This window comes from Strix aluco, chromosome 23 (genome assembly GCF_031877795.1).
Source record: "Strix aluco isolate bStrAlu1 chromosome 23, bStrAlu1.hap1, whole genome shotgun sequence".
NCBI classification, from domain to species: domain Eukaryota; kingdom Metazoa; phylum Chordata; class Aves; order Strigiformes; family Strigidae; genus Strix; species Strix aluco.
In genome coordinates this window covers 6,937,645-6,964,777 of record NC_133953.1, presented here as the reverse complement: position 1 = coordinate 6,964,777, position 27,133 = coordinate 6,937,645, and the positions used below count along the sequence as shown (strand labels likewise).

The window sequence follows — 27,133 nt, the reverse complement described above, 5'->3', positions numbered from 1 at the left end:
TACAGTACAGAAGCAGCTTGAACAGAAGAGCCTTGAAGAGAGAGACTCTGCGGGTGTGTTTGGGTTGGAGGATTTCGAAAGATGCCTATCGCCTGGGTGGGGTGTTGATCTCTTCTTAAAAGTCTTCTTTTTTTTTTTTTTTTTGTATTTTTTCTTCTATTTTTTTTTTTTTTTGCTGACCTGGGGAGAAAGAAGCTGCAAACTGGCAGGAACTGAAACTTTCTCCCTTAGATTGCAGCTTGTGACAAGTGCACTGTTTGGAAGGGTCTCAACGGGGAGGGAAGTAGATGGGCAGGAAGAGAAAATGGAAAGAGGAAAGAAAGAGGGAATGAAAGGGTGAATGGCAGAAAGGAGGAGAGAAAGCAGGAGCATTGAAAGCACAAAATTTGAGAGGTATGGCAGGAATAAGACAGTTTTCCCCACCACCTCCTCAGATCTGTAGCAAAAGTAACCCAGGCCTCATTCAGGACACGTTTAATGCACCACAACCTTCTTTGATTTGTGGAGCCCTAAATATCGTGCAGTGAAAGTGCAGAAATTTCCCAGCTGTCCATTTGCTGCGGGTGCACACATGGACTTGCTTTTCTGCACAGGCCATGAGCCCCCCTGCACCATCCTCTGAAAGGTGCCGAAGTATTCCCATGACCCACGTAGCTCCCGGTGCCTCCCGGGAGCTCCTCCTCTCCCCAGTCACCCAGTGTTGCAAAGTATTATTGCTAGCCCCCCCCGCCCTCAGCCCCCCCCGCTTTGGAGATGAGGAACTGTGACACTTAGCAACTAGGCCTGCAGTCACGCTGGGGAGGCTGTGGTGAAAGGAGGAACTCGGCCGCATCCCAGGTCACTGCCCTGGCTCCTGGATCTGCCTGCTGACTGCTCTGCAGCCTTCTCTTATATTGTCCCGCTTCACCTGTCGTCCAGCAAGAATTTGGCTGTTCTCGCTAAGAGAGACGGGATCCAGATACACCAGAGTCTCCTCTTGGGCTCATTTACTGAGCAATTCCAGGATCATCAGCAAGTTGCTGCAGGTCCCCCCATCCCGTTTGCCGCCTCCTGTAGTTTACCCCTTTTCTGTTCCATGCATTTAGATCCGTGCTCCTGTAGTACCCTCAGGATTATCTGAGATTTCTTGCAACTTTTCTTACTGGGGAGAAAATAGTGGGTTTCCAAGGAGCATCAGACCCATGCAACGACAGATTTGCAGCAGTTCACCACTAAAAGGAAGGGGTTAGGCCACCTTGCCTAGCTTGTCTCAGGTGAAGGGCAATGGGAGAGGATGTGGCTTAAGTGTTTTTAATGTGCTGAGCTCTATGTATAACCTGTGCTTCAGGGCAGATTTTCTAAGTTCTAAGACACAGTAAAGCAAACCTGTCCTGTACCCAGAGGAAAGCAGTTTAAAAGCAATTGTACCCTTAGCTCTGCTCTCCTGTAGGTCACGTGCATTGATTTCTCTCAAAGCTGTGCGTTTGTGTTGGGAAATGATATGGCAGAAAGATGCACATAAGTGACTGGAGAGCCAGAAAAACCCAGAAAAAGGCTCTTTCATTATCTAGAGCAAGAACATTATCTAGAGGGACTAGGTGAAATCTGTGTGCCAGCACAGTTAAGAAGAACTTCCCTCCATAAACTCACAAATATACCTGTCTGTGAGGAAGATAAGTGCAGCATGGAATAGATAGGGGAGAGGGCTGTGCATTCCAGATGATTGTTTTCTTGAGCAATTTAAATAATACAAGTGACTGCTTTTTCAAGTCTATGCAAAACTCTTCCATGGACTAATTGTTTTAATTGAGCTTTTAACTGCTCACTTGGCAGATGCAGGACTCTGAGTAAAAATCTCTCCCTTCGCCCTGTGATCCCCAACATTGTGCCTGTATTTTCCTCTTAAAATCTTTTTATGCCATTCGGAAAGAGTTTTGATGACAGACTCTCTGACGGCTGGTTTTGCCTATGTGGAATAATTTAACTGCAAACCTGCCCAACTGCAGGGTAACTTTGCAGTAAGGGGGTAAATCCACCGTAGCCTTGAGCTGTCCTAAGGGGTCACAGTGGAATGCTCCTGGGGAAATGGAGCATGGTCAGAGAATAGATGCGGTCAGGATGATCCTGGGGTATAGTTGCATCCTTTATGGACATTGCGTGCAAGCACGACTTGAAGTTGTTTTCAGAGCTTTTTAAGCCAAAGCTCAGGGAATTCCATGGATACAAACATATTACAGGATCAGCTCGGGACTGTAAGTCATCTTTCCCCATCATGCACTGACTGACATCACATATGACATTACTGAGCCAACGCGCCAGGTCTAGAATGCATCTCTGTTTCTTCACAAATAATTTTTTTTTTTGAGGGGAATTAGGTCACTGACTCAGGAGGTGGGAGGCAATTTTTGCTGCATTCTTCAAATAATCTGTTTAATACCTGATGCAGGAGGTGGACTGGCTGGCTTGAAAAGTGACCTCCAGAGCAATGCTCTAAGGTCTTTTATGGAGAAAGACGTGCAGAAAATCTTTATCTTTGTTAGTTCATATCCATATTCAGTTCATATTCTGTGAGCAACATTTGCAGAGTATGATTGAGAGCAAGCAAAACTCATGGCAGCTTGTGTTTGCACTAATTTTAAATAGTCGATAACATTTTTATTGTATGCCTCCAGATACTTCAAATCACATCTTCCATGGGTTAACATGCCGCTTTGACTTGATTTACATTGTGTTTGGGGGGTTTGGTTTTTATTGCCTCAAATTAATTCAAAAAAGGGTACATCTAATCTCAGCAAGATGCCCATGCATGGACTTCCTCATAATAACATTGTGGTTTCAAGCTGGTTTAATTGTTTCAGTTCCACTTTACATGTGGACAATAATTAAAGTAAATATACTTGCCAAAGCCTGACTGTTAACAAAAAAAGCACATTTTGTGTAACTGCTGCCTTCATTCTGTGAAAACATGTTTATCCTTATGTTCTGAATGTACCAGAGAGACCAGCTGAAGGACATTCAATGAAAATTTTGCATTACTCAAGTAGATGACAACCATACTTGTCTCCTTCCACGAGAAGACAACTTGTATGTTGGTGTTGCTATAGCAAAGGGTGGGGTAGGGTTTCTATTGCAATCACTGTTTCTTGTCATTTGTGAACTGTAGGCGTTCGCCTCTCGTCCTGAAACTTGGCCATCAAGGTCTTGAACTAAGAACATGTTTCCTTTTTGAGCAAGTTTAAATGTCTGTTTTGCCATTTTTAAATTGCCCTGGCTTTGGCCCTTCAGAGATGGCCTTTCCTGGCAAAAAGGCATTGACTCCTAGGGCAAGCCTCTTAATCTCCAGATTGAAGGAAAAAAAAAAAAAATCACAGAGAAGTTTGCTCACTGGAGACTTTGCATGTTGTTCTCCCTCAAAAGCAAAACCATCTGAAATTTCTAATAAATGATGATATTCCCTGACACCCTAGTCCCGATTCAGGTGACATTTATGTGGCTTTCTAACACACAACAGCAAAAACCCGTTAGAAATGTTTTGTAATTGGGATATTTTTATAATGCTGCTTCATTTTCCCTCCAAAACCCGTATGCAAATGCGTGCCTTTTGCCTTAGCATGAATTACAGTAGTGCTGGGCGCTGCCGACTCGAGGGGTTCAGCACCAACTCCCGTTTGCTACTCAAGTAAAACACTGGAAAGTCTTTTCTGAGTCGATAAACTGAGTAGCTCTGCTGCTCTGTAGTAGAATTGTTCCTGCTATGGAAAGATCAGTCTGAAGTAAACCTAATACACAACAAAACAGCACCAACTGCTTAGATTTTAGGCACTTGGGGTTTCACTCAGAGGCTTTAAAGAGGTGCTGAGAATCTTGTATAGTTTCTCTCCACCACTGTGGATTTTACCCTAACAGGATGTGGTCACTTGAAGTAGTAGCATGCATGTCTTGAGGATTTTGTGCTTTTATTTTAGTTATTTATTCTAATGTTGTGATACTCCTGCTTTAAGATGGGGGGGGTGGAGGGCCAGCTTCTTATAAAGAGAATTTTGCTGGAGTTTTGGTGTGTAAGAGTGGAACTATTCATTGGAGTATTATGCGAAAGGCTCAAAAATCAAGAGAAGCAAAGGGGAAGGTTGCACCTTGAACTGAGGTCTTAGATGACATGTTGGTAAGGTGAGATGTGCTGAGGGAAGGGCATTTATAGTAATTTTTGCAGGAAGCAGGTTTTATTTTCTTCAGGTCTCTCCTTCCTGGTCTTACAGAAAGCTTTCCTCTTGATTTTGGTTCACATTTTCTCAGAAAGATCAGGCCCACAACTTATGAATGTCCAGTCTCATAACACAGCGCATCTTCCATTCTTTTTTGCCCCATAAAACATCAGCATGTGAAGTTCTTTTACAGCACCTCATAAGCTGCCTTTGAAAAATGAAAATTTCTCATTCTGCTTGAGTTTACCTGACCACTTAAAGAAAGACCTGATGTCCCATCTCAGTGCAAACATGCACAAGCAGGAAAATTAAAGGAGCCAAGGGAGCCTTAACTTCAGATTTTCAGATATTTGTGGGTTTGCTAAACACCTAATGCTGCAAAAGCACGGTGTTAGTACTAGAGCGTGTATGAATGTGTGCGTGGCTTGCCTAGAAAAAACAGGTCTACTACATTAAGCTTAGCTCTACAACTTGATTTGAAGCCAACTTTCCCCCCCAAATGTAAAATTTTCTTTAGATCTTTTGTTCTGAATCGAACAACAGATCTATTTCCAGTGTCTGTGCCTCTCGTGCACATGTGAACATGAACACACAATGCATATGTAGGCATGTAAAAAGAGCTGCCTGCAGTGCACTTCTCAGTTACACAAAGCCCTGTCACACTTCCATGGGTGATGCCTAAGAACACTTTCTGAGTGAACAAATGTTTTCTTACAAGGCTCTGAGTGCATATTTATAGCTGGTTTTGCAAATACAGACTAAAATATCACCACGCAAATGTGGTTTTCTGCCTCCTTCTGGAAATAATTCGCTTGGTGGCGGACCCAGGTCTTTGCTAACTTGTGTGCTGTGTCATCACAAACACCCGGGCAGTCAGGGTGCTGACCAAGTTACCTATCTCCACCCTAAATTGGATAAAGAGCAACGTATGATACAGGACAGTGCATAATCTACTCTGAGTTGCAAATATCAAAGCCTTCAAAATGTTAATGCATCTACTGCTTATTTTCTTTCTTCCTCTCATTAGCAAGGCCACATAATTACTGATGCGTATCTACACAGCTAGTAACACTGATCTAGAAACCTGTCTCTTGTAGTAAAGCCACAAACGTTACCTCCCTCCTCCCCCACCTCCGCTACCAAAAGCTTTTCCTTTAGCAGTAAGACAGAGACCCAAACAAAAGGGATGTATCTTACTGTATGTTACTGCTGAAGATATTTAAGTATGTCCCGATAAACCTTCTGTTTCTCCAGTGACAAATAGCACCAAAGGCAAAACTTTGAAATAATGACCTGACAGGGACTATCAGTATTTGACACCAGAGACATTTTAATGTATCTAATTCTGGTTTGCTCCCATGTTTTGAAGCCAGAGCCCTAAAAATAGGTATGTAAATGCATATTTATCTAAGCAAGCAGCTTGATTTGTAAAGGTACAGGCAACCTGTAACTCTCATTAGTTTTTGAAGGTAGCTGTTCCCTCTGAAAACATTTCTAGGTGCTTAAGAAAGTATTTTGATTCTTTATGAAAACTTGTTGATGAAGATTTGCAAAACTGGCTAAGGGGCATTGAACATACAACTCTCACTGGAAAGAGATGGGAGAGGCAAGGCTAAATCCCACAGGCATCTTGCAAAATCTCAGCCTTTGCTTCTCTTCAGCATTGGCATAATGCTGGAAAGAAAATGACCCCGGCTCTTCATGTGTATAGAGCATTCTTTCTTTTCCTGATTATTTTTCTAAAATACAGCCAGAAACACAGCTCAGTAGAGGCTCCTGTAGTAAATGTCATGGATGCAGCTAAGCTTTCTGGTTTATTTGCATACATCTTGTTCCTGTTCTTCCAGCACAGGCTAACTCAGAGCTCAACCGACCACAGGGCTGTAAAGGAATAAGAAACAATTTTAAAAAATTACACACACCCCCCCCAGCCAACGAAGCTGCACACCCAGGAGTTGAACGTTAGTATACTGGCCTACGTTTGTCAATCATGCAGAGGGAGTGAAAATAACTTAACGGGCAGGACAGCCTATAATTAGTCATTTGCCGATTTCTCACTCAGCAAAAAAACTGCCCTTCTTAGCTAATGCTGGTTTTGATCTGAGGGGAGGAGATAAATCAGCAAGAATACAGTTTTTTAAGTTGGTTGATGAGTGAAAAAAAGAAACTGGAGCAAGGTATGGTGGGGTCAGTGGAAGGTGTGGTGAGTTTGGGAAACCAATTTTTGTACTGTGACAAAATTCTTACTTAAATGTTTTTTATAGCAGCTTTTTTTTTTTTTTTTTTAAAAAAAAAGATAAGGAAGAGATTAGGAGAGGCTAAAATACCATTTTTACAGCTAAAAGCAGAATTTGGTTCTCTGGTTTCTTCTGAATAGCTCTTCTTGTTGTTCCAAGCTTGATTGACTTATAACTGCATCTGAACCAACCTCACATCAGTTCCTTTTTATCAGCCAAAGTGAGACTTCCTGTGCTCCACAGTCTGGTTTCCTGATGTGTTTCCTTTTTCCTTTTAACAGAACAAAGGAAACTGTAACTCCTCCGCTGCTCCTGTTCCAAATCTCCTTGGGACTTCATATAATGTTAGCATCGAACGTTTGCCTTTTATTTTTTTTTCTGCCTGGTCTCTGAGTCAGGCTGCTTAGAGTGATAGTGCCCTCTTCATATCTACTTGAGTTTTGCATTGCCAACTGCGGAGGGGCAAGAACCGTGTTGCTGTTGAAATGAAGCCACTTCCAGAGCAGTGGGCGGCCACCATGCTCTAGTCTACCCAAGTAAAGCAGAAAAGCAAAATCTTGGCCAAAAACTCTGCATGTTACTAGAGATACAGGATTTTTAATGTTCTGCTAAAGCAAATAATCAGGTGTTGAGATCTCATTGTTTTGCACAGGCTTGTATGTGTGAACTTATTTGGTATTTGAACCTGGGGCTGGAACTTTGTGTCCTGAAATATGTAGGTCACTGGTAGAAATGCTCCCCAAGATGGTTACACATATGCAGAGTACAGATGGCTTTGCCCTGGTACATACTGGAACTGGCAGCCCTATATATTTTAACAGGAATGATTCTCTTAAACCACCACACTGAATGGCAGTTACTTTCTTCTTACAACTGTTTTTCCCTTACAGGGCTGCAGTTCTATGTCAGTCCTGCCAGTCACATTAGGAACATGCTATGGATATGAAAGATTCAATACTAAATCCAACTTCTGCCATGCAATTAGGAACCCATCCCTTGGGAAAGCATCGTTTTCCCCCAGCTACTGCCCTCCACCCAGCTGGCAAGCGTAGTGTTTTGCTGAGATACGCTATTCCTTCATAATCACCGCATGACAGAACTGATGCTTTTTCTTTGTAAGAATCACACGTTCTTGTTCACTTGAGTGATGAGAATCACTTGTCTTCTTGCTCAGATAGAGGAACACGATCTTGGAGCAGGACTAAGTAGGTGCCTATAAAAGTGCTTCTGAACACAACTAAAAGCAACCGCAGAAGTATGGAGTTATACGTTAAGTGCAAACATGGGCCTGATTCTGAGAAATAAACACGGGGTATCTGCAAATTCCCACTGAAATCAGTGCAATTCCTTCACGCTTAGAGTTTACCCATTTATCCAAACCACCAGAGCTCAGCAGGCTTAGAAGGAGAGGGGAAACCACAACCTGTGCTGCCTCTTGGTCATCAGCATATGAGGGCAAATTGAATTTGCAAGTTCAGCCTCTCCAGAATAGGTAGCTTATATCCAAGGTTCATTTATCCAAAACCATCAACATTCGGGAATGGTGGAATATGGAATAGGATAAAAGATTCTGGACTTGGCCTGTTTTCTGTATATGCCTTAATGTATGTATGTGGTGTGTAAATTTGAAAGGGCGGCCAGAGATAGGCAGTGGTTACAACAGACTGAAGCAGCAGAGGATTACTGCACCACATCAGTTAACAAGAAGGCGGTTTCCAGGGAGCCCTGCTCACCCAAGCCTAAGGGAGGAGCAGGAGCTATGTTACTTTAAGCCAGAAAAAGAATTAACAACATTGCTCTCCTACAGAACTGTCTTTCTGCAGGTTTCAGTGTAGCGATCTGAGGTTTTCTCATGTAATAACAAAATCCTATGCCTTTACATTGAAAAAACGTAATTTTTTGTCAAATAACTTTGGACTACTTAGGGGAAGGTATCAGAAAATTATATCCCTTCTGTAAAATTCAGGGGAAAATCGAGGAAGTTTCGCCTTTCCTGCTGTGTTCTGTTTATGGAACAATTTCTATACACTATAATTCAATTTCCATAAAAACTCCATTGATTTAATCCCTATTAAATTCTGAGGATTTGTCCAGGAGGGTCGTGTTGCAGATCAGCCTTTAGGACTGACTCCTGATTAGAACCAGAAGTCATGACTCGTATGATTAATTCCTTGTATTATGGTATTTGTCCCTAGAGGCTCCCACCAAGACGAGGCATGGCACGTAGATGGAATAAGAGCCCATAATCTAAGCAGGGAAAGGGAAAAAAAAACAACTAGGAGATGAAATGCAGGAAACAACTGGTCACTCAGCAAGTCACCATCAGAGACTTCAGAATTAGAATTGCCCAGGGATTTGTAGCACAGGGTGAACCTTAAACACCCTTACATGAGTTTTACAACAGATACACAGAAAAATCACTGGAGGCAGGAATTATTGATCCATGTACAAGCTCAAAAGCCGATGGATCGCCAATTATAAACTCATCCCAAAAGACTGAAAGTTATTTTGAGCAGGTATCACAGTCGTTGTGGGTTCTCTTTGAGGCATACTGAGAATCTAGACTACAGTCTGTGTAACTTGTGGTCCTTTGGAGACGGTTTGCTGCAGCAGGAATAATTTTTCTGGTGATGACACTCCTAACCCGAACTTGCTCATAAAATTCATGTGGCATGCATGGTAACATCCTTCCTTCATTAGATCTAACATGCGTGTGTATATATTTGCACAGCACAAATATTTATATTTTGGTGATATTTCTAAGAGCCATAAACTAATACATCCGACGTCGTTAGAACGAACGAGGCTTTAAAATAAGCACGTGCCGAAGTGATTTGTTAGGCAAGAACTCTCAACATCATCGTGCAAATATTACCAAAATTGTCTGTAACAGCTCCACTGTGACAAGAGAAAGAATGATCTTACGTTAAGTGAGGAACTGACGCACAGAGAAAACCAGTGTGTCTTATCAGGATCTGGGGTGTCTTTAATTGCACATATTTCTTCAGAATCCCATTTTCTACCAGACAATTGTGCGTGCAAATTTTGTGTGCGGGCTACGTTTTATCCCAGCGATCGTGAATTCCCTTGTGACGCCAAGATTGTACTTGAAATCTGAGACGTCTCTAGTAAGCCGGAGGGAAGCTGCTACCATTCCAATGGCATGCGGCCCAAACTCCAGCTCCTCGCCGCCCTGCTGCAGCTCGAGCGGCTGTGCAGAATCTCACAGTGCGTTGTTTTCGTGCTGCAATCTGCCTTCTGCGTTGCATAAAGTGGAAGAAGGAGCACAGACAGGTCCAGAGTGAAAAGCATTACTTCTTACCCATGCAGAAATTTTAGAAAGGAAGATCTGGAACAGCGCTTTGGCTACGGTATCGTCTAGTCCTTTCCTTCTGAAAAGCAGCTCTGTCCTTCCCTTGACTGGGTCCTCTGCATTTTGAGTTGTGTATATGGAAGGCTGTGTAGAAAACTTACCCAATATGCATCACCACGTGACGCTTTTTTGGTAGGAGAAGGGTATATCCACTTTTAACTCTGAGCCCAAACAAACTCCTGCCCAGGACACACAATTTCTGCACGTCAACATTAAAGCTGACACTGGTTTCTGTCCACTTTGCTGGTCTCTGCAGGGCATCCAAAACGCAGCTTTACAGTTATAGGAATCCTTTGCCTTCACAGCACTTCCAGAGCAGTGGGAAAAGGGTTTAACAGATGGATAGAGTTCATCCCCTTTGGAAAGAGAACGCAACGCACTGAAGTTCAAGCTTGCTTGCAATGAATCCTCTGGATTTGCACCACTGTATCCAAGAGCAGACGTTTTCTCATTCTCACAGAATATGGGGTGGTCATTAAGGGATGGAATAAGCTTGCAGTTAGTTCCCTGCTCTTCATTTTTGGTATTCTCGTATGTCATCTCTACTTCAGTAAGGATGTAATTATGGTTGATCGTTAGTGTTATGAATTATTTGTGCTACAGTAGTGCCTAGAGACTGGAGTGGTCTCTGTTGTGCTAAGCAGTGTATGTAACAAGAGATTCTTCTTCAAAATTCCTTAGGAATGAAGAAAAGTTAAGGCACTTAATTTGAACTCCAGAGTGGAAGAAATTCTTGAGCTTCGCTCTCTGCTGTCAGACATGACCACGCTCTACCGTTCCTTTCCCAAATTCTTCAAGGTTTCTCTAAAGGATGGATGGATGGATTTTCTTTCCACCACCACTGCTCCCCATTGAAAGGGACTTCTGTGACTTCTTCATTCTGATGTCTGAATACTTCCTTCTGATTTTGGACTGACATTTGCTCACGACTGATTTATACCTTAGGCCAGCACTGCTAGCTTTATCAGCACTTTCCCTTCCCTGACGTTATGCCCCCAGTGTATTTAGACCACCGCCATAGCACTCTCTGTCTTTGTTTTGCTTTTTTGTTTTGGGATTAATAAAAATCTTCTAATCTTTTTCATACACCCTCCCCCTTCTCCCAGTTATTCCTTAGCCCTCAGCTGCACCTGTTCCAGTTTGAATTCGTCTTTTCTCAGCATGAGTCACTGGAGTGGCACACGCTGTTCCCAGTGCTTGGCATTAACACACACTGGAAGAACCCTCCCTGATGCAATTCTGGGATTGCAATGCTTTTTATTTTTCACTTCTGGTGAGTCAGAAAAATCTGCAAGCAGTTAATTCACTCCAGTTTTTGTCCTCAGCAGTGCCCAGCCTGGTTCATAGTTGTTCTGCCACAGGTTTCCTGTATAAGTTCAGGCATTTCACTTCATCTCTCCATGTCTCAGTTTCTCATCTGTAGAAGTAAGCAAATGCTTCCTTTCCTCTCTGCCTTGTCCGGGCGATTTGGAGTAGATGCTCTTACAAGGTGGGACTGACTTCAGTTCTGTTCTGTTCACGAGCAGCAGCTACAGTGATCTCAGTGCAATGTAACGAACAGAAAGAAACCCAGTGGTTCTTGCCATTATGTTCTTTATTAACATTCAACAACCTTCTACCATGTTCCTGAGATGAGTATAGCCAGCAACCTTCTGGGTCATGCACTTATTTGTGACGTGCAGCTGTGACAGGCAGACAGGTTTTCCCTTAGATCAAAGACGAGCTGTCCAGGAGTAAGAAAGGTGTGAAGTCCAATAGATTTTCCAGATTTTTGCAGCAGGTGCCCTGGGCTGCCTGGTGAAGGAGTCCAGCGGAGTACGTGCGCGCGCCTGTGAAGCGGCTCCATTGATTCATACACAGAGCACATGCACACAGCTAAAATTTCAACTAGGCCTAAATACCAGATGGTTTCTTACATAAGCCAAACTTTTATGTGTTTTAAAAAATAGCAGCCAGTACACGGTCAGGACCCCATTCGGATTGTCTATTTCTTCCATTGACTCCTTACCCTTTCTTTCATACTCTGCAGCTCTAGAATTGGTCGTTTCAAAACTAGCAGCTGCAGGCTTACAAAAATAAAAAAGAATTAATTAATTAACATAACCCTAAACCACAGAAACCCTATCCTGTGAGCAGCAGTTTTCTCACCACACACTGTTCTGTGCCAGCCTGAAGGAGGTTAGCTGACATGCCACGCAAACAGGTTTAGAAACGTGTGATGTGGAAGGTGTGTGTACACCAGCAGAGAGGTGAAATGTGTCTGTAACAGGTCTCTGTAGCAGAGGAGCAGCAACAAAGCAGGCTCTGAAAAGGAATCCCTCCGAGTCCTGACAGACCATTCTCCCCACATGCTGCCCAGGTCTTTTTTTACTCTTTTTTGACACGAGAGACAGCAGCTATTTTCAGGTCCCCAGGGCTCAGCTCTGCAGGGACAGCCCTCCCTTCTTGAGAGGAACCTCCACAGTAGGTGGATGCTCTTTTCACAGCCTCTCTACCACACGAGAACCACCCTCTGGTTCCCTCACATTTACATCACTCCTCCAAGATGCAACTTTCCAAGCCCTCCTCATGCACGTGTTCACAAATACATGAGTGCTCGTGGGCACTCTTCTCTACCTCTGTGAACTTAAGTCTTTAGTAGCAAGTACAAGTGTGTGTATGTGAGATTTTTAAGAGATTAGTAGGCCTACCATAGCTTTAATTCAGGTAGGAAGTCAAGGGAAGGAATTTAACTGTGTGGAATGGGCTGTCCCTCAGTGTTAGGTGTTCTGTAGATGAGCTTTGTCCGTGAGGCAGTATTTGATACAGATGGTGTCAGCACATGCAGCTTTATTGATACGACGCTCAATGAATGTGCAATATACTGAGTAAGCATTTGAGTATCATCAGCTACAGTGGATAAAAGGAGCGTGGTTCTTCCCTTACTCAGTGTGAATTGCTGGTTAAACTGGCGGAGTTGAGCAAACAGTTGAAAAATGGATCTGTCCAAGCCATGCTGATTTTATAGATAGAGGTAAATATGCATCTTTTACACCTTTGCTGCTCCACTCACTCCATCAAACTTACCTGGATTCAAACTAGGGTCAGGGGGGTGAGCAGATCTAAATGATTATCACTGTTGATTTCTGTAGCATTGTACATACAAAATAGTTCAAAAGTCATTTTGCAGGACAAGTCCTTGACTCTGGTCTTTCATCTGAATCTGTCACTGAACCCAGAACTGCAGTGATATGGATTCAGGCAGCTAAATACCTGCTTGTGTGCAGCATACTTCATCTGGAGCTGATAAGGCATTGAAGCGGGGCAGGATGGTCAGCTCCCACACCCTGGGCGAATCCTACAAAGGAGCTCTGAAAGAAAGTTTTGCTGTAAGAGTAACAAATACGTTAGGGAAACAAAAAAAAACAACCCACGACATTTGTGTTTAAAACATGGGATTATGATCCAGGAACTTGACTTCCAATCTTCGCTCTGCCAGTGACTTTCTGTACAACCAGAGGAAGCCACTGAACAGCCAGGCAGGACTGGTCATTCCCTGTTTATCCATCTTGCCTACCGGGCTCTTGAGCTCTTTGGAGTAGGAGCCATCCTCCAGAGTGTATTCACCCAGCGCTAACACAGGGGAAACTTGAGGTTTACTCATCCTGAGTCAGGCAGTAGGGTATTTCAGCAGGAATTGTGTCCAAGATGTGCACTTGGTTATTCGCTCTTTGTTATGACTAATTTAGTGGGTTATATAGATAAGGATACTTCTAGAAGAGAAACATTACATTATCTGTAACAAAGTTTTCTTAGCATCTGAGATCATAATCAGTCATCTATTATTTAGTAAAAAGATAAAGAGGAAAGATCTCTCATCTGGTATCTACTCTGCTCAGCAGATAACAATCACACTCACATGTCCCTTTTGAAAAAGCTAGACTTTTTGAAGAATGTTGTTCAGTAATTAGAGCAGAAGCCTGCAAGTGAAGCCTTCCTGGATTTATTCATCTTTCTTGCCCAGAGACCCTGGGCAAATCATTAGAGCTTTCTGTGCCTTGATTTTCTTAATTATAAAATAATAATGGGTAATGCTTTTCTGAGGTAAGGCTGAAAACTGACAAATCTTCACAGAGAGCTTTGTAAGCCCCGGATAAAGAATGCTGTAGGTGCCTAAAACATCAGTAGAAAATCCTCTCTGAAATAAAGTTCAAAGCAGCTGGATGCAGGAGATGGGGTTTTTGCAACTAGGAAAGGAAAGACGCTATTTATAGGACCTAAAATGTTCTAGTCGCTTATGAAACACAGAAAAAAACCAGTCTCTGCTCTGAAGCCCGTATAACCTAAAACAATTGCATCAACAGAAATCTCACGGGACGCGTGTTGCATTGAGCTTGTATAGTCGCAGCCCCTCGGCATGAGCAGGAAGGGCAGTAGCTGCACCCCACCGCTGCAGTTCTAGAAGCCTTTGGGAGAGCAGTGGCTGCTGTCTGCTCAGCACTACGCACTCTCACGGACACTTTTTTCTTTCCAGCCCTGATAATCAAAGATGCAAAGGTCGTGTTAGCTGTGGGTTGCTTTTCCTGAGCAGAAAGGTATACAATGTGCATGTAAAGCACAAAAAATCTTTGCTCTGATGAGCTGATTAAAAGCGTCTGATGAGCAGCAGCAGAGCAGAGGCGTACCAAGGGGGCTCTCATCCGCTCGCCTTGCCCGTGCTGCTCGCTGACCAACTTGCTCTCTCGGTGCTGTTATTGTTTGATTTCGGCCTGCTGAGACAGGTGCAAATCTGCTTCCAGATCACACTTGGATACGTGGCAGGCAAATTTTCATTAGAGGCTGCGATAACAAGAAACAGCTCTTGTCTCTCAATGCTCTATAGAACTGGGAACCTCTTCTGCATGCACCTGACAGTGGCTGCGAGCAGGGGCACAGCGCCCGGCTCGCTAAGGACAAGGGCTTTCCAGCTGGGGGGGGCGGCGTGCGGGGAGGTTCGCACCATTCTGTCTTGCTAGAGAGTCATTTAGCAAGTGCCATTTGCTGCAAGCCGATTCTTAAAAAACAAAGGGGAGAGAAAATGCAGTTAAAATGAGTTTTGCCTTTTGAGCAAGCTTCAGAGCTTTCCCCGGCCTCATGGAACTCTAGAGTGCGGTTGGGCGCGGGGGTGTTGCGCGAGTGGAAACCCTGATTGCAGATGTGAACATTTCACTTAGAGAGGCTGGTTCTTTACTCATCCTAATAAAAACAGATGCACAAGGTAAATAAAAAGCATGCACAAGGTAAGCCAGACAGGCAACCTGAGGCATAGAAGGCCTGGTCTGCTGATACGGTCATTCACCTCCTCCCCTGGGCCTAAGCGTTCGCCTGTTTTATATGAGCGCTCCTTATTTTATTTGGTCAAGTCACACAGGAGCTGGGCAATGTACCATGAAGCCCAGGTTTTCCCTCTCTAGTTGTCTTTAGTGCAGTGAGGCAGGGTGGAATGAATTCCTAGAAATATTAGGAAATCCAGATATATTCCTTTCGCACAAACAGCTGGAATTTCAACGGCTGTAAACCCATTCTAGTGAAGGTAATGAAGAAAGCCTGGGGTCTGCCTCCTGTATTTTTAGATGGACAATTACGTTGCAGATTAGATGAGCAACGGAGGTCAGAGGTATATTAAACGTGGGGAAAGAGGCGTGTGACTGGAGTAACACAAAGAAAACAAGTGAGATGCTCTTGCAGAAAGTGCAAGGGAAGCTGCACCCACCCAAAGAGGGCAGCCCTGGTGTTAGGCTGAAAAACATTTCCTCTTTGCCAGAAAAGACCTAAGAAATCTGAGGAGCGATTCAGCTGACGAGAGTTATCAGGCAGGTGAAAAGAGCAGATGAGGCCAGTGCTGTTGTGAGCTGTCTCTGCATTCATACTCGCATGTCACCAAGCTGGGCTCATCATAAACACTCTGTATGATACCAGTGCACATGTCAGAAGGCATTTGGTTCTGGATACCACATGGCCAGAGAGGGTCTGAGAAATCAGAGGGTACGAAAGAGAAGCAAGAAACAGGACAGTGTGGGGCTAATCGACTTCTGTAGAAGGACAGCGGGAGAAATGCTGGATGACATGGCAATGCTGTTGCCAGCTCTTCTGCTATTTGCTTTTCATCTGGAAAGCTGAATTGCATTCTCATTGCGCAAGAATCTCAGCATTTATTTAATAAAAGTGAGTTTCTCGGGAATGCAGGGAAGAGCTAGAAATTATGTCCTAAAAAGATTAAAACCCCAGTTATAAATACAATTAGACTTCTAATGAAGATTATGTTCAATTAAAAGGCCCTTGGTGCATGTCTACACGGGCACTCCCAGCTGCTCTGAACCAGAAAAGAGTGAAACGTGATGTGGAGACACTTGTGCTGGGTCTGTTACAAAGCAGGAAAACTGCACGATCAGGGACTGTGCTGCTTACAGAACTAAGGGGGTAAGTTGGGAGGGCATGGCTGTGAAGCATGTGGCTGTAAACCAAAGCTGTTCATTGGTCGCTGTAAACATCCTCCTAATGATCATCATCATCTTTAAAAGAAGAAAAAGAAAAAAAAAAAAGAAGAAAAAGAAAAAATAAAAGGCTTTGAGGCTGTGAGTGATGAATTGGCAAGGAAGGAGACAGGTACAATCTGTAAATGCTGACAGGGTCTAAATGCCAAGGATGTGCAATGGTGACTTTAAGGGCTACAAGGAGATCCAAGTAGGTTTCTACCTTAGAGCAGGGCTGTCCAAATCAGAAACAGTCGGGGGCTGGCTCGTGCTCTGTCAGTTTACTGATAGAAATCTTAATATGGAGCATGGTGCAAACTTGTCCCGTGGGTCGCCCTGCCTGAAGGTTAAGAGACAAGACAGCAAGAGGAGGGCATGAAAGTAATTTGGTGATGCAGAGGAAGTGGTTTGTGAGGTCGTCACTTTAAAATTAAACCTGGCAAAGTCTCAGGAAAGGCCTTTTTGAGAGACAAAGTCAGATAAGTTGTTTTGCCTGCCCCCCCCCGCCCCCCCCCCAGCCCATTTCATTTCTATTATTCCCTCTATCACACAAATGATAGAAGGAGGAGGGGGTTGAATCATGTTTATTAATTCAGAATGACAATAGGACACCTGGACTAGCACCTGTCAGAATATGATGCAAATTAGCCCGGGAAATCTGGTCTTGATCAGTGCAACCATAATGAAGCGCTAATAGAACTGATAATGATTATAACAGTATTCACAGGAACAAGCTTTGCTCGGATATTGGCTCAATTGCATTAATTAATGCGGTACATACAGAAATACAGCGTTGTTCTCATTCATAGGGACTTCCTGATGCTTTTCTGTTGCTGTTTGTTTTTTAAACAGACAAAACCAGGACTTATTATATTTGCAAACAATGGCATCACGGAGATGCTCTGATTTACTGCAGCGATAGAGAGGGATGATGTTTGAAAGCTTAAATTAAAGCAGGATTTCCTTCTGTTTTCTCAAAGGAAAGGCTAACGTTTGCTAATAACTGTCACAGGCTGTAAATGGCCAAAGCGTCATATGATGGATTTTTCTGATTGCTTTTGATCGAGGTTTTTAGAGATCATGGGGTGTCAACAAAGAAATGAACTGAATGTTCACGAGCCGTTCATGAGCTGAACAAGCCTCAGGAGATGTGACGAAGATAAGAAAAAACTGTTCTGACAATGAAGTAATAACAGGTTCTTTGCTTCCTGAGTTACACTTTTTTATCATTATTATTTTAATGTTCCTTATTTTGTATCTCTCTCTGAGATAAACTGCTCTGCGCAGATGGATATATGCTTGCATAGGTTTTGTGAGTGGGTGGAGGGTTTCTTACCCTTCAGAGATATTAAGTTGTTCTACTATCTATTTCATCTCCATATGTGGGTTTTTTTTTTTTATTCTATCAAACTTCAGGTCAAATTTAGATGATGGGAATGAATTAGAAAATGTGTCTTTACAATGTTCAGGTCAGCAGAAAGATGGCAAGGCTGAGGCTGGGAATATGTAGATGATCTTTCCATGAAAATTTTTACTTTTGGCTGAAGGAGAAAGGGATAAATGAGAAGGTATTTCATTACCCTACCTGAAAACAAAGGACATGGAAGTGATTCTCCAAACAAAGAGAATCCCAGGAGTGGACTAATCTCTCCTGGAGAGCAAGCCCTGGGTTCTGATAAAATGTTTTTGGTGTCATCCATTTCTTTGTTAATACGACCCAAAATACACAGAAGAACTTTTGTCTTGGTGTAGCGTGGACTGCATTTTTCAGAAATTCAGGACCACTGACATATGTGGGTTTGTTTTTTTCTCATGACATCTCACTGGGGATTTGTAAACCTGGTGAAACAAATAGGTTTAGGCCAAACACACTGGTTACCAGGGCTCCTGTTTGCACTGCGGGGGGTGGCCCATCGTGTCAGCTGCAGAGGAGCCCCGAGCACACAGCAAACCTTTAAAAAGCATAGAAAGGTAGAGGGGGGGCTGTGGAAGTTTAGCAGAGGGCATACTGGGTGAAGTGCATGCAAATCTCCAGCTGACACAAGCTGTATCCTCTCCCACGAAAAACTTCATAATAATCTGTGCAGAACATCACTTCAGGATAAACACAATAATGCTATAAATACCCCAGGCCATTTCCTGTTGTTCTTACTGCAGCTTGCACAGGGTTTGTGTCTGGGTGAGGGTGTGACTATAATCCACATAGCAACACATACATTAACCTTCTTCTCCGCTTCTCTCACTGGTTGTGTTAGGGGCTTGAGTAAAAATGTGTTTTTCTTGCTAAACAAATGAATTATTTGTCAGATAACCCGTGGTTTGCTCCCCTGAGCATAACATTCATCATTAATGTTCTTAATATTCTTTTCTTTATGTAAAGAATTTAGGGCAGCAAAATGGTAAACCCTTGTGCTAGGGAACAGATGAGTTGACCTGAATATAAAGAGTCACAGTTACACACATTTCTCAGCCCAGGTTATTTTAATTTATGCACATTCTGAATTTTGACTGTCACACTTAAATTAAATACACCTTAAAATATGAATTGAGATGAGCAAAAAGGCAAACTCTTTCCTGAATGTTTTATGCTTGATATTTACTGAATTGTTTATTTTGTTTAAGTGGATTTGTTATTTTAGTGAAAACAGAAGTAAAAGTTACACTTGCATCTGCTTCTTAATTACATAAATACAATGAGAAGAAAGCAAACAAATTACGGAGGGAGGCCCCTGACTCTAATGTATGGATTAAGTCTTTAGAGGACTAGACTGAAAGTTCCAGTAACTGTACAATTTGTAACTCAGAAATTTCATTCAAACTGATATTTTTTTTTAAATAGTGTTGGCAACGTGCTTTTTACTCCACTGAATAAATTAGAAGCCTGGATTATGAATACTTGCCAAATGGCTTAGACTTTCCATCTAAATTAAGCCAGAAATTTAGGGCCGTATATAAAAAAGAATTTGGGCACCTCCAAAGGTGATACTGTACTCATTAAGTCTTTAAAATTTCGCTCCTAAAGTGAATAACAAACCCAGATTTACATTAGCCAGACTTACTAAGCTTGGATCTGACTTTTAAGTATGTGGTCAGTTTTAATCAGATAGTCCATCCCATCTTCATTCAACAAAAGAAATTATAAATTGTTCCTTCAGTTTGTATGAGAAAATGGTTAAAGAAGAGAATTTTGCCAGGATAGCATGAGATGGACAAACTGAAGAGAAACTGCCCTGTTTGTGAAAGGAACCAGGCCCCAATAGCTAATCCATTTGCTGGTGTCCATGAGAAAAAGAATGCTCAGAAGCAGCGTATTTTTTAAAAAGATCATTGTAAAACAATTTGCCTGTGAATGTGAACGAATGAGGCAGAGTGGGTGTGTGCAATGGATATGTTTCATGTGAAAGGCAAGGAAGGAAATGGGAATAGCAGGCAAGTATGGGGGAAAAAATGCCTGATGAATGAAACAGAGAGAGAATGCTCTCAGAGAAGAGAGAGATTCCTGCTCCTGCTTATTGAGATTTTACCTCCGTGCAATTTTTATATTAACTGAGTTAAGGCAGAGAGTGGGATTTTCAAAAGCTTTAAACGAAGCATAAAATGTATTTTGCTTGCCTGATTCATATTCATGCCTCTAAAGATGTCCCTAAAGAAAACACCTTCCTTACATGTCACACTATGGCTCAGCACCTAAGGCAGTGTTGTGAGAATCCAAATAATTGGGCTCTTAGCCTGATTTTACTGCAGTTGTGTGTTTGACCTTCAGTGAGTGATGTCTTTGTGTCTTGTTTGATTGCATGCTAAAGAGAAGTTTTTCACAGATGAGAAAAGTGGCGTGAAATCTACCCTTAAATGTGACCTTTAGTATGTGAGGTAGAGCAAGGCAATATTTTGACATGTTTAACAACACCCACCTAACTTTTTTCTTTGATGATACTGAAAAAATTGCTTCCCTGGTGATTAACCCTGAGGTCCTCTGGCATTCCTAAACGTGTTACGTCTACTGTGACATGAAGAAGTAGCAGGGGAGAGTAGAGCATCTATAAATTACACTAGTATAAGATATGTAAAACGTGTCTTGCCGTGATCTCCAGATACCTGTGGCAGCGGAGCTACGGGCCATGCTCCAGGCGTGCCGCTCTAGGAATGTGAGACAAACCATGTGGGCACCAAGTGCTTGGAAGAGACAACCAAAGAGGGAGCTTAAACCATTGTCATTTCATTTTTTCAGCTGCTTCCCCTACAGTTCATTGTTTTTCTAAAGGCAGAGACATGGTCTAACGGTCTGATCTGATCTGTAGCCCTTGGAAGCTAGTTGAGACTACCCAGCTCTCCTGTGAAAACAGAACAGTGGGTGCTCCACGGTCTCTGCTTCCCCACACCTACATGTATCTGTATCATTAGCATCTTACCACATATAAGCTTTTGCCCTACCAGCTCTTGTTGGGAGATGACTCATATTTCCAGGTAGGCCAATCTATTCTCACACTTGAAGGTAGGGGTTTGGCAACATTAATATTTATTTTTGATCCCTCATTAGCCGTATGAACTGGTGCATGCCAGAATTCCAATCATGGAGTCTTCTGTGGTTTATTAACAGGTACCTCTGAAGCAAAAGGGTTTTTTCTGTGGGCTTTTATGCTGTAGCCAAATAGTGGGTGCCCATGTCTTCAGTCAGTGAATATTGCAACCCAGCCCCTGGGTTTTCTGCCTGTCTTACCTTCCCATTCCAACCAAAAGAAGGGAGTTTTGGGGAAGAGTTGAATGTGTACAGCTCCAAGGCACAAGAGAAGCCCTAATATCTCTCCAAATCTCTTGAAGTGCTGCTGTAATACCACCATCTCCATTTTATAGCTTTCTTCTGAGAACTGCAATTGCTGTGTAGCACGCTAATATGAGCTCGTTCTTCCTGTGTTCTCTGGATTGTTCATACGTAGCTCTCACTTGGTGTTTTGCATCCATTAATTTTGAAATGCTTTACCCAAAAGGTCACTTTCACTATTACCCCTATTTTGTAGCAGCTCTGTAAGGTGTTTCATCACCAAGTCACCCAGCAGACCCCAGGTTCCCTCAAAGCTACATTGTGTGTGAGGAGCTGATCTTCTTTCTTACTGTTCATCCTATAAACCTCATCTGAAGCAATGTTTCCAATCTCTTTGTTGTCCCCATTGAAGAGAAATTGGCTTAATCATCATCACAAACTAACAGGAACAGACAGGGCAGCTAACCAAGAGGCACTGTGGAATTACTGAGTACTGACTGGCAAAAATCTTGCTCTTAAGAAGATGCTGATGAGGAAAGTCACTGTTAGACCTGCCATGAGGAAGACACTTCTTCCCTTGGATGTTCATGTGCTACTTCCCAAACCAGTAAGAACCCGTGCCTTAATAAGGAGCACTGTTGTGTCTGTACTCCTCGAGTGCTGAGGACCTGGAGGAAAATCAGACCCCCCGAGAATGCAGCTCAGGCAAGAGCTGGTCAGTCCAGTCTGTGTCAGGTATCCCAGGAGCGGGCTGCAGTTTTTATTTGGCCCTGATGTGTGTTGCTTGGGGACCTTCATTTCCCTCCAGGATAGGAAGCTGGCATAGTTTTAGTCACCATGATATCAAATGCCAAATGTTAAAGATATAGAGGTACCAACGCAGGCAAATTAAATCAGCCAGAGTTAAGAGTACATAGATCTTAAAATATTTCTAAGCATCTAATTGCTTCTTTAGGTGTCTGTATAAAGTCTTAAAAAATATCATTAAAAGTCTACAGACTACGACTGCTTAGATATTGAAATTTTGCCAGGATAGGTAGTTCATACTGTGTGCATTCGAGTCGGAGTCATTCATGCATTCACATTTAAGTGCACGAATATGCAGACAGCTAAATGGAATATTCGATTGTACGTCACCCCAAAGACAAAGGCTAAACTTCCACTGGCTTTGCTGGCATGGCAGCAAGCCTAAAAAGGCTTAATTTGGCCCCGTGTCCAAAAGCTGTAACAGAATTTACTCTGTGTTTGTATCGGGGACATATACAAAAAGATTCATGTTAGATATGGTCTGACCTTTTTCAACTTAGTGTCTTTTTGTCAGGAAGATGCAAATCTATCCAAGCCCTACCTATTCACTGGAAAGGTTGATTTTTGACAGTTTGCTGAAAGCCCTACTTGGTGCTTTCCCAAGTTTTCCAAGTTTTGTTTTGAAACTACTCTTTATTTAGAAACATAAGCCAATTGCAATATTTTAAGAAAACTGAAAAGGTTAAAACTGCAACGAAACATTCAGAATATCTGAAACAAAATATTACAGTTAACTCAAGGTGGAATTCTCTGGATAATCATTTTGACTTTCTGCCCAACATCAGGATTGGAAAACCTCTCGTAGCCTCCATAATTTTCTCAAGATACGAAAACGGTATCACTACGTTCTAGATTTGTCCGTCTCTTACCCTGTGGCCTTGACACCCACTTTTGCACCTTATTTTACACAGAGAACTTTCACTTGAGTTGAACAACAAGTTTTGCTGCCTAGATGGTAAATGAGCCCACATCTCCCAAATATCACTCTAGTATTGAAACCACCGGACCATCTTTTCTGTGCTTCCTGTACACTTCCTGCTCACTTGAAAGCTGAGGAAATGAGGTATGATGAGGTGTGAACATTATTAGTTTATTTGTTTGTATTGTGAAAGCACTAAGACGGCAGAGATACAGAGCATGACCAAATACGGACCAGCGTGCCAGGGTGCTGGGCTCAGAAAAGAGAAAAAAAAAACTTAACAGCCCATTCCCCCAAGGCATTTACAAGCAAAACGTTAAACAAGCAGTAATGTATTCCCGGCACTGCCATGTCCATCTGGATATACATGCAGGTATTGCCTGAAACTCTTAGTCAGGGCAAAATGTAATGTTGGTGTTGGTTTGGGGCTATGCCAACATGTGCCTCAATTTGTTTTCTTTTTTTAAGCCCTCAATTGCACTAACAAATCAGAAATGGGTCTGTGAAGGGTTGTTCTCTTTTTTTCTGCAATGCTCCCATTTTCTTCAGACAGAACTGAGCAAAGAGCAGAACCGTACCTGGCTCTGAGCCAGCTAAAGACAGTAGTAAAACACAAACCCACTAACTAGCACAGCCGAGGCCACAGAGATGACACCCAAATTCCTTCGGCCAGGGATAACTCCTTCTCTTAAGCGGCTTGAAAAATTCTGACCAAGCTGATACCTACTTTTTTTAATCCTCCTAAAAATTTTAATAGCAAGCTAGCGTAGGTTCTCACTTTTGCACAGAAATCGTAGTTGCCTCTCTGTAGGGTGGCTGTCTGGTTAGCACAGTCAGAATTAGGCGGGGGGCTATTTTATTAGCCGGTAAAGCTGATTGATTTATTAGAGCAGAAATCTCTTGCTAGCTCCAACACAGGTTATTCTCCAAATGCAAACTCTATTTCATTTCACACACACAAAATAGCCAAAGTGCCTGTGTTATGAATAGGCCCCTTTGTTACCCTGCGAATCGACAAGACAGACTGTTTAGTTCATGTCTGTACATTAGCAAAGGAGGACGGGGTCTGTGAGACAGATGTGGCCTTTAATTGCATGGAAATATTAGAAGATCGTTAAGCCATTTTTGACAGGGTTTTCCTCTGACTGAGGGAGTAGAGCGTTGTTTCAGGGAAGGCGCAAGGAGCAGCCCTGTCTTGCCAGCCCCACAAATAGGACCTTGTCCTACTCCCTCACCCCAGTGCTAAACAAAACCAGAGGAGATTTAGTCAGAAGCCCCACTTCCCTGCCAGAGCTGCAGAACTACATCTCAGAAAGAACTCTCTTTAAATTGCATCTGATAAAAGGCTTTTCAACACAGCTCAGGGGACTTGCCCTGTTAGAGATAAGACCAGCCGTATCAGCTCTGCTAAGAACATGGAGATGTGCCGAGAGGCCTGCTTCTTATTTATGTTAGCATGATGTGAGTGTAAGAAACTCTTCAGCAAAAGGAAAACATACTGTAGTCATCTCAGAAAACGTCACCAAGTGTTGCATGTAAAGGCAGCCCTCTTTTCTATAGGAAAGTGAGCTTTTTTAGCGGGCCCAGGTTTTAATCTTAGTTTAGCTACACTCTACCAAATGACTTGGAGCAGAGTGTTTGGTTGCTTTGCATTGGTTCCCAAGCCATAAAATTAATGTAACAACCTCATGTCTGTCTGCGTGGCACCCCTGAGATACTGTTAAGCACATGGCTGTGACAGTAGGAGCCTGGCAGCTCCGTACTTCACAGTTATCAAGCCAGAGCTAATGATTTTCATTTAAAAAACCCCAAAGCAAAACAAAACCAAACAAAAACATGACATTAATTGCTACAGGTGGGGATTTGCTAAGTGGATCATGTGGTGGTCTGAGCAAAGGTCCTAGAGATGACAGAAACCTGACAGAATCAGCCCCAAACTGGCCCTTGGGTTTACACGTTTTTAGCATCACCTCCAGCAGAGGAGAATGCTGGGATGCTGAGCTGAGAGACCTACCTAAAGCCATAGCACTGAATTGGTCTCAGTGCTGGGATCTGGCTGCTGGCAGCCTCGGCTCCCAGCTCCCCCCCTCCCAAACGCACTGTGAGCCTGTGCCCTGCGTCTTGCCCGCTTTCCCTGCAGCAAAACTTTTGAAACTCCCTGCCATGAACTCATTCATGGCCTCTGCCTCCCCGGCTTCACCAGGCTGAGGGGAGCTGGGGACAAGAAGCCATGAGATCTCACAGGTGTGGAGAACTACCCCTGGCCCAGACTTCTTAAGGTGGCACTAGCAAGAGGCCTCATTTATCTAAGCAAGGCTCAAAGCCCTTCTCAGTACCACACTGATAAAACCAACAGACTTTCTGTTAATGGTTACCGATAAGAAATTTTGGTAAGTTTTTTGCTCAGTCTCAGAGGAGAATAAGTTTTGCTTTTGTCTAGCAGTTCTAGCTCTAGGATAACACTTGTCAAGTCTATGAGCTCCTTCTTCCAAGGAGCTCTTCTGGGGACAGGCATCATACGGATAGGGAAACTGAGAGACAGGGACATCAGCACAGCTATAAACAGAGCCATTTAAAAAAAAAAAAAATATTGTAACATCTTCTGCTGTTGAGTTAGCTAGGGGGCCTGATTCTGATGGGACACCAGAGATGGAGTCGGATGTATATATTTAGCCTGTATGTTTGTCTTCAGCAATAGCTTCACTGTAGCATTAGACATCAGAAGCTGTTTTGCTATTGCAGTTTCCTGCACCATTAGTGTTGATAGGGTAGTCTTTTCTCTGTGATGTTTGGTATCCCTAGGAAGAATTGCACCTTGTCAACTCATTTTTGTATTGTAATGTTAACTTTGGGTTCCAGCCCAGGTGCTGGTATGGGATTTGGGCATTTTGTCCAAGAGTGATGGCTATTCCTGAATCCTTCCAGGACCTTTCTCTTGCACTGAAATTAAAACATCAGTGTTTCTTTGTCAAGAAATGAAAAGCCCCTGGGAACTTCCAGTGGTGTAAACTGGGTTTTCCTGTTCAAATATCTCGATTGAGATTGACAAAGAAAATATCTCAGTGTAATCCTGCTGAGCTGTTTTCCTTGGAATGCCACGAGCAGGCTTGTTCACAAAATCTCTGCTTTTCCTATAGGCGTATGCAGAAACAATCTCGTCACTGGAGCCACAGGGGCTGGGCTCGGTGCACAAGAAAAACACAGATCCATGCCATCCCAGCAGGGTGGCAGCCCTCAGTTCCGCTGCCAAGTGGAGGAGACCAGTTGGGAACTGGATAAGGAGCCAGCAGAGGCTGGCTATGCTGCAGAAGGCATCAATGCGCGGCTTTATTAAGCACTCAGCTGGGCAGTGGTGGCACCTGTGTTTGCAGCCAGGATCAGTGGGCAAAGGAAACGGAAAACCTGGTCTGGGTATTGTTGCTAACTGCTCCTCTTTTGGCTGGTCTCCCTCATGAGGTTTAAACCTAATATTTTAGAGAGATTCAAGGGACTGTGACTCCTAACTCCTGCTAAATGTGAATGTGATTTTTGTAACTTCAGGCTCTTGAAAATCTCAACCTCGGGGCTTGTTCATCCCAGTAAATGCCGTTTTTCTGGTTAAGAGGCAGATAACACTTTCTCAGTGCTCTATCAAGCACATACATATGCTTCTTGGGAGAGAAGTAGGTTCCTATGAGTCGTGAACCACCTCCCCCATTTCCTCTTATCTCTGTACTTCGTGTGATGCACACTCAACAACAAGCCTAAGTAACCAGCTCTGGACTGAAACACTGAATTTATGCTCTGAGTATCATGAGCGCTGAGACCCTGAACACAAATTTAATCCAAACGTAGCTCAGGGACTGGGGCCAAACCCAGGACGCAAATAGACTCGAGCCTTAATGCTTGAAATCTCAAGCCACATCTGGTTTAGGATTCAGCTGCAGGACTGTGTTGGACTTGTATTTGCCCTCCCTGATACAGTGTCCAGACCTTGCAATATGCACTGTAGATGTCAGTGATGGATTATGCCTTTTATTTCCTTTTGGCTGAACCTTTCCATCGCTAAGCATTCCCTAGGTAAGAGGCGTTGAGTATTGCTCAGGACTCCTACCCCTGTTTCAGGGGAGAAGCACATACTGCGCTCTCTCCTGGAGACTCTGCTTTGATTCTTTCATGCTGTTGTTTTTCCTTAGTCTGGAATAAGTCATCTTGGGCTGAAAGTGCATGTTTTGTTCTCTGCGGATGGAAACATAACAGCACCCGATGAATGTTTCCTGATGGGCTTCCTCCGATTGTGAAGGGAATGGTGTCAGAGAACAAAACAGGATACGATTGCGGTGTTTGTGAATGTAACTGGGACAATGGTATCAAAGTGAAATAAAAA

The 27,133-nt window shown here is 43.0% G+C and overlaps 1 protein-coding gene across 7 annotated transcripts in view; it reads left to right on the top strand.

Annotated features, from left to right (window-relative positions):
- The window catches only part of FLI1 (Fli-1 proto-oncogene, ETS transcription factor), a 94,558-nt gene that overhangs the window by 20,080 nt on the left and 47,345 nt on the right, over nucleotides 1-27,133 (top strand). The gene's annotated exons all lie outside the window — the stretch shown is intronic.